The 8,063-nt window shown below is 37.9% G+C and overlaps 1 non-coding gene across 1 annotated transcript; it reads left to right on the top strand.

The window, feature by feature from the left end:
- The first annotated feature begins 845 nt into the window (after nt 1-845).
- Nucleotides 846-949, top strand: LOC148555433 (small nucleolar RNA R71). Its single transcript, XR_015887746.1, has one exon. It is a non-coding gene; the product is annotated as a small nucleolar RNA R71 (small nucleolar RNA).
- The last annotated feature ends 7,114 nt before the right edge of the window (nt 950-8,063 follow it).

Genomic DNA, 8,063 nt, shown 5'->3' with positions numbered 1-8,063 from the left:
TTCTTTGCTTCACCTCTCGGGTTTTTCTCCGTGTCACTTGGGAAACTATCAATAGGTTTAGGGATCTTCTCAGAGAGGTATCCCACTTGAAATTCCAGCCTCTTGATGGTGTCTCCCTGGTTTTTGATATTAGCTCACACCCCATCCTTGATCACTCTGTTGTCTTGGATTTCCTTGCATATACCTTCAAGTAGAGTCTCAATTCTAGAGAGTCTATCTTCGGATGCTGATGGTGAGTTGAGGTTGGAGGGGTGAGAATGGCCATTTTGGTTTTGATATGGATGTTGAGAGGTATTGTTGGGTGGGTGTTGATATGATCTCTGTGTGGGATGTTGGTGAGTTGCATTGTTGTTGGGGTTGTGACGTCTCTGATCCTGGCCTTGATCTTGTTGATTTCCCCATCCAAAGTTTGGGTGGTTCTTCCAACCAGGATTATAAGTTTTGGAGTATGGATCATGGGTTTGCCTAGCTGAGTTCCCAATATAGTTGGCTTATTCCTGGTCACCCTCTTCCTCTGCATTCACTCCTTCTTGAGCTACTGATGAGGTGGTGACTGCTGCAACTTGGTTTCTTTCCATCTTCTTGGTAAGGTCAGCCAACTGCTTGGTGATCATCTTGTTTTGAGCCAGCAGCGCGTCCATGTTGTTAGCTCCATTACTCCTCCAGTATTGCCCCTTTCAGAAGCATAGAAATAGTCATTCTTAGCTACACTCTCGATGACATCTATGGCTTCTTTAATGGTCTTCTTCTTGTTCAGAGATCCCCCAGATGAGTGGTCTACTGCCTTCTTTGATTCATAAGAAAAACCTTAATAGAAAATGTGTAACTACACCCATTCATTGAACATGTCTGGCGGGCACCTTCTTGTTAAGTCCTTAAACCTCTCCCATGCTTCATAGAGAGTTTCACCATCTTGTTGCCTGAAGGTTTGTACCTCAGCTCTCAACCTGTTGATTCTTTGAGGAGGGTAGAATCTCGCCAAGAATTTGTTCACCACGTCTTCCCAGGTTGTTAAACTCTCCGTCGGAAAGGATTCCATCCATTTAGATGCTTTGTCCTTGAGTGAAAAGGGAAACAGAAGCAATCTATAGGTGTCAGGATGAACACCATTAGACTTCACAGTATCACATATCCTTAGGAAGGTGATTAGATATTGATTGGGGTCTTCTTGGGCACTTCCTCCGAATGCACAGTTGTTCTGAACGAGGGTGATAAGCTGGGGTTTTAGTTCAAAGTTATTGGCATGTATGGTTGACTTTTGGATGCTACTTCCACAGTTTCCTGGGTTTGGATTGATATAAGAACCTAGAACTCTTCTCTCTTGCCCAGCATGATTTGCTAGACCTTCTCTGGCATGGTTGTGAGCTTCTTCTTGATGGTGGTTCTCCATATTCTCCTCCATGTCTGGTTCAAAATACTCTTCCTCTTCCTCAGCACCAATGACTCTCTTTCCTCTTACTTCCCTCCTTAATCTAAGGAAGGTCCTCTCAGGTTCAGAATCAAAGGAAGTTGAAACCCCGCTTCTTCTACCTGTCATAAAACCAACGAGGCAAAAAGCAAGAAAGAGTAAAAAAATGAATGAAGAAATTACTCTTGTTAAAATGACTGTTAGTGTGAGTGACGCAATGTATCAAACAGTTAGTGGGTTAGTGAACTATATTGTAAACAATGAAGAAAACATAACAAACAGGTAAGGAAAAAAGGGAGGAAAATAGCTAAAACTGAAAGTAAATTACTCAGATGGAAATTAAACAAAACAAAAGAAAATTTCTCAATCTAGTGATCTTCTAACTTAATCATTGTCGATACAAAATCAATCCCCGGCAACGGCGCCATAAACTTGATACACAGAAACTTGTCTCTCAACAAATTTCCCTTCGGCAAGTATACCGAATTGTCATCAAGTAAAAACTCACAATAGAGTGAGGTCGAATCCCACAGGGATTGATTGGTCAAGCAACCTTAATTAGAGGAATGTTCTAATTGAGCTAAGCAAAAATTAAGTTGAGGAATTGCAGAAAATTAAATGGTGGGAAAGTAAATAACAGAAAATGTAAATACTGGAAATAAATGGCAGAATGTAAATGGCGGAAAGTAAATTGCAGAATCTTAAATGGGGATTTGGAAAAATGAGAATAAAAGTAAAAGGCAGAAATTAAAGAGAATAGGTAAGATCAGAAATGGGGGATTCATTAGGCTTAGGAGATGTTGCATTCTCCGGATCAAGTTCATTCGCATCTCTTCCTCAATCAATGCATTCATTGATCTCCTTGACAATCTTAAGTGATTGGATTCCAATTCCTTGGCAACCCAATCTCTCTAAGCTTGAACAATTGCCCAATTCCTTGATTTAATTGCTCATGGGAAGAGATGAAGTTTGATCACTGATTATACCATATGCATTCCCAAATCAAAGTGTTGGTAGGATTATATGTCACTATATCCATCCAAATCCCAATTTGGTCCAGCATGAGAAAGCATTTCTAGCATGATCTCCTCATTCCTCTTCCAAGGTTCCGAGGAGATCCAATTATGGAGCGATTCTCTTCCAAGATAGCTAACCAATTGGATGAAGAACAAAAGCTTTCTAGTAAAATCAAGAGAAAAGAAAGAGGAAGAATAATGAAAACTATTATTGATCCATCAAATTACAATAGAGCTCCCTAACCCAATGAAAAGGGGTTTAGTTGTTCATAGCTCTCGAAATGGAAATCAAAAATGAAAAGTGCATTCTAAATCTCAAACTAGAAGTTGCAAAGAAAGTAAAATATACAGAGTGTAGTTCTCAAGTTCCAAATCTCCCTTTTTAATTCAAAACTATCCCTATATATACTACTCTTCTGATCTTCTAGTTAGCTCTTTAAGTCTTGGATATGGGCCCTTGATCTTTAGTTGAAGCAGTTACAGTCTTTAGTGGGCTCAGCTTTGCTTGCAAAGAAAGTGTGAGTTAGGCATGATGGGAAGTTAGTTAGGACGTTAGTGGCGTTAACGTTAAGTGTAAACTTGGTTTCGAGAGCGTTAGTGACGATAACTTTTTCACTAACGTTTCAAACTAGTTGATCCACGTTAACTTCAACGTTAGTGGTACTAACATAGCCACTAACGTAGCCTCTTAGCCCTTCGCAAATGTTATTGGCACTCACCTATACCAATAACGTTGCTCTTTGTCCCTTTCTTCCACGTTAGTTACACTAATGTGGCCTTTAACGTGGGCATGCCAAGGCTCGAGAGCGTTAGTGACACTTACCTTTGTCACTAACGCTTCAAAATGCCCCTTCCTTCCATGTTAGTACTTCACGTTAATGGCATTAACGTGACCACTAACATGGGTGTATATGCCATCTCCAACGTTAGTGACAAAGGTGAGTGTCACTAACATTGGCCTATCATTCATTGCTCCACGTTACCCTTCACGTTAGTGGTCTTAACGTGACCACTAACGTAGGCAATTTAGGCTTGGTCTAGCATTAGCGACAAAGGTGATTGTTGTAACGACCCAACTCCCAGTATGCCATGGTCATACAAGAAGCTAAGTTTTACTAACTTATCCTTCCTAATTATTAACTATTATTTAATATATGAGCATGTTCCTTGTTAGAACGATGCCAATTTTTACAAGTAATCTTTTTTTTATATCGTTGCGGATAACAAGGTAAAATAAATAGGCATACATTGAGAGAAACAGAAAGGAAGCATAAATAAACATAGAAACACAGCTGATAATATACATCATGTACACTATAACAAAACATGTATCGTTTACACAAGATCAAGACAGTTTACATCCTCATCATCCTACGTAGCTAATATATACACGACACTTCCAGGGCCTAGCCCATATAAAAAGCCGCTAAACTGGCGCCCAGGCTAGCCTAACCACTATATAGCTCCTAGCTCTCGGGTGTACTAACACAAGTGAGAGACTAACTATCAGATAATGTCAGACTAGAGTTTCATCAAAAGAATGCCCCTTCCGCAACTACAACTATACCCTCAGATCAACCAGAAACACTGCTGTCACTATGTACAAAATCATTCGCGAACACAGGTCTGTTCGCGTATATAGGAGCTACCCCACCGTCCGGTAGTGCCGGCTCATCAGGCTGTGGAAAGTCAGGGATCGGCTCAGGGGGAAAATCCCACTCTGGTGGTATCACAGGTACGTAGTCACCAGCTAACACGGGCTCATCAGGAATGATAGGCTCAGGTTCTACCTCATTCAAAGGTTGAGCTGGTATAGGGTGCTCAGGATCATCAGGAAAAGGATGTACAGGTGTGTCAGGATGTAACCAGGATAAGGGAAAGTCGTAAAGAGCATCAGGGTCAAAATGCGGGCTAGAAAGAGGATGTTGAAAAGCTTGATTAGGTAACGCATATCGTCTAATACGAGGCTCCAATCCCATGATGAAGTAACTGTGATGTATTGGATCCTCGTAGACATAGGGGTCCTCAAACTTATATAATATCACGCCCGTCTCCATCTGAAGGGGAGGAAGGGAGAGAAGGCGTAACAACTGGGAAGTTCTTAGTAGGGTCAGGGTTGTTTGTTACATTCATTTATTCGGTTCCGATTAGCGGATGGATATTAGAATACAGTAAAGTAGTAAACAGTAGTTAAAAATAGAAAGAAAAATAGAAAAGCAGAATACAAGCAGAAGAATACAAGAAGATAAAGCATAGACATAGCACTCAAATAAACAAACATAAAGAAATAGATCACACACAAGAAAGAATGCAACAGAGAATGATGCGCAAAAGAGAATGATGCATGTCTAGCCCTAGTACAAACCATGAGCTCATGTGTCGGTTGGCTACCCGCAATCCCGACATTTATCCGGTCACGAGTAATCCCGATTTTCCGAATACGATTTTCCGTTCCTAAATAAATGCGCATATAATAATAGCTGCTCATCTGAGACAGCCTCTGCTTACTGCAGGAAAATATATATATACTCTGCTCTGCTCTGGGGAAGCGAAAAATAGCTGTAGGTAACTTAGTTTCCCTACAGAAGCTCTGGGTTGCATTAAGCAACTAATATATATTAAATATAGCTCTGGGTTGCATCAAGCAACTAATATATATATAAATATAGCTTTGGGTTGCTTCAAGAAACTAATATATATATAAATATAGCTCTGGGTTGCTTCAAGCAACTAATATATATAAATATCTCTTTATTATATTACTCTTCTCTTTATATCTCTTTACTCTGTCCTAGTTTCTCTTTTCTCCATATCTCTTTACTCTGCTTTAATTACTCTGTTTTCTGTATCTCTTTTCTCTTCTCTGATTACTCTTTCCATCTGTATCTATATTACTCTTTTTCTCTTTATCTCTTTACTTTACTCTGTTCTTTGTGTTTCTTTATTCTGTTCTGATTTTTCTGCTTAACGTATGTATGTAAAGCTTATGTAAATTTCGGTATGAATAGTTAGCCTGTCCCAAGTATAGGTTCATTAAGTCTATACTGAAATAGATTAACTTTTCATATAATACTTAACCCTAGTCATAACTCAAGGACTAACTATGTTGTCCTAGTTTGTTCGCTAGTCTCTGTCTATTTTTCTGTCATTAAAACTTTATAGACTTTTTCTTCGATTTTTATCTTTTCTTTATCTTTTTATCTTTCTTTTATCTTTGCCTCACTAATATGTTCTTACCACTCCCTAAGTGTTTTATGAAGGTAATTATGAGATTCTGCACTTAAAGTTGTCTTTCTAAAGCTTTTACAGAAAACTGCCTTTTCCGCATTATTTTATTATTTTTATTAAAATATTATTTTTAATTAAATATTATTATTTAATATTTTATTATTATTTATTATTTTATCATAAATTTTTGAAAATCAACTTACCTTTTACTTTTAACCTTTAAAATTCACTTTTTACCACACGTAACTTTTAATATTTCTACTTTTACCACCCTAACTTTCAAAAATTACTAAATAACCCCTTAAACCCCAAAATTTTTACTTCCTTGCCCTTTTAAGGATATAAACCTGATTCTTCATTGTTCTTCATCACACTCAAAGTGTTCTTCATGTTCTTCATAAATTCTTCAGATTCTTTCTCTGTTTTTACCCGTTTTTCAGTCTTTTCAGCAACCGATTTTTACTATAATTCATAATAAATTAGCAGCCACTAAAACTCCATCTTTTGTACATAATTTTAACACAAATTGAACCCCAATTTAATCCTAGGGTTTCATTTTTTCAGCTGCCCAAAGAACATGAACTTTAAAGCTTGAATTTCATCGAATTTCATCAAAATTTCACCAAATTTTTACCAAGAATCAATCATATATGCAACCAATTTTTAGCACAGCCAAATAATACAACATTCACACAAATCAAACACAAATAATCAAGATTAATTTCGTCACACCCTACCTGGTTTTGCTGCTCCTAATTCAGTTAGATTTTCAGGTGGTCCTTAAGCACTTTTTCCTCCTAAATCACATCAAGAACAACTTTAAATCCAAAAACCCTCAACTAACCAAATCTCCCTCAGCACGTTAGGAGGTGATTTCTAACCTTAGATTTGCTGGAAGTTCACGTTTCTTGGCCCTCAAGTCAAGTTAAGCATGATTCCTAAGGAAGAACATCAAGAAAACACATGTTTAAGCATGTTTCCTTGAAACCGAATCAAAAGAGAGATGGTGCAGCCAACTCACCTTGATTCCAGCCTTGATAAGTCATATGATCATGTAGAGAAAGAAGAGAGGATCATTTTGGTCGGATTGGAATTTTGATTTGAGTTTTAGTTCAGCAGAAATCAAGCTTTGAAGATTTGGAACTAAGAACTTTTCTCTCTTTTTCTCTCTTCCTATTTTCGGCCACAAAGTGAAAATGAGCCAGCCTTGGGGGTTTTCGGGGTGTAGGGTGAGTTGTGATTGGTTTGCTTGGAGGTGGATTAAAATAATATTAAAATATCTCAGGTGTATAACTACTAAAACTAGATGTATCGGAACACTTGCAAAAACATCTCTAAAAATTATTTTCTGAGCTACTAGAATAAATGACAATAGTAAAATATTTATTATGAGAATAAGACATGTATAATGAGGCCTTAGAATTGCTAAAGTCATCAGAGAGTGCTGGTGCTAAGCTGCACCAATAAACTGTGAACCCGGTTAAACCGATTTTTTGTTTTTAACTAAAACTGACCAGGTAACCTTATAATATTATTCAAGAAGCTTATAATACTAATATAATGATAATATCATCCTATTATCTCTCTTTTCTCATAAATCTAGTCCGGTTTGTCAAACTGAGACTATTTACGAAAAACCGAATCAAAACTCCTAACCTATATTGTTCAAAAACTATGTTCTTCGTGACTGCGTTATCGAGCTTGCCTCAGAAAAGGTTCTAGCTTAAAGATAACATAATGACAATGAGGATTGAGATACTTGATGATATATCAAAGGTTTTCCCCTTACTGATCTTCTGGAGAAATCCGTACTTTCAGAAAAGATCTCGCGTACTCGAAAACCGGGGTTGTTACATTCTACCCTCCTAACAGAAAATTTTGCCCTCAAAATTTCAGTTACCTGAGAATAGATGCGGGTAATCAGCTTTCATCTTATCTTCCAGTTCCCAAGTGTGCTCTTCTTCTTTTCTTTGTCCCCAAGCTACTTTGACTAAGCGAACAGTTTTGCCTCTTAGCTACTTATCACTTCTTCCTACGATCCGAACTGGTGATGCTTGATATGTCAAATCGTTTAGTAACTGTACTGTCTCTGGTTGTAAAATGTGACTCTCGTCGGGAATATAATTCTTAAGTTGCGAGGCATGAAAAACATCATGAAGGTTTGATAGATATGGAGGAAGGGCTTCTTGATAAGCTACTAGACCGACTCTTTTAAGTATTGGAAAGGTCCTATGTATCGAGGGTTAAGATTTTTAGTCTTAAGGGATCTACCTATTCCAGTAGTCGGGGTTACTTTAAGAAAGACATGATCTCCCTCACTAAACTCTAAGGGTCTACGTCTATTATCGGCATAGCTCTTTTGACGGCTCTATGCTGTCTGGATCTTCTGGCGAATCCCCTTTATCTTCTCA

Source organism: Arachis ipaensis, chromosome B6 (genome assembly GCF_059453495.1).
Source record: "Arachis ipaensis isolate K30076 ecotype BB chromosome B6, ASM5945349v1, whole genome shotgun sequence".
Lineage (NCBI taxonomy): Eukaryota > Viridiplantae > Streptophyta > Magnoliopsida > Fabales > Fabaceae > Arachis > Arachis ipaensis.
The sequence above is the reverse complement of the archived record's forward strand: the minus strand, read 5'-3'. Positions and strand labels throughout refer to the sequence as shown.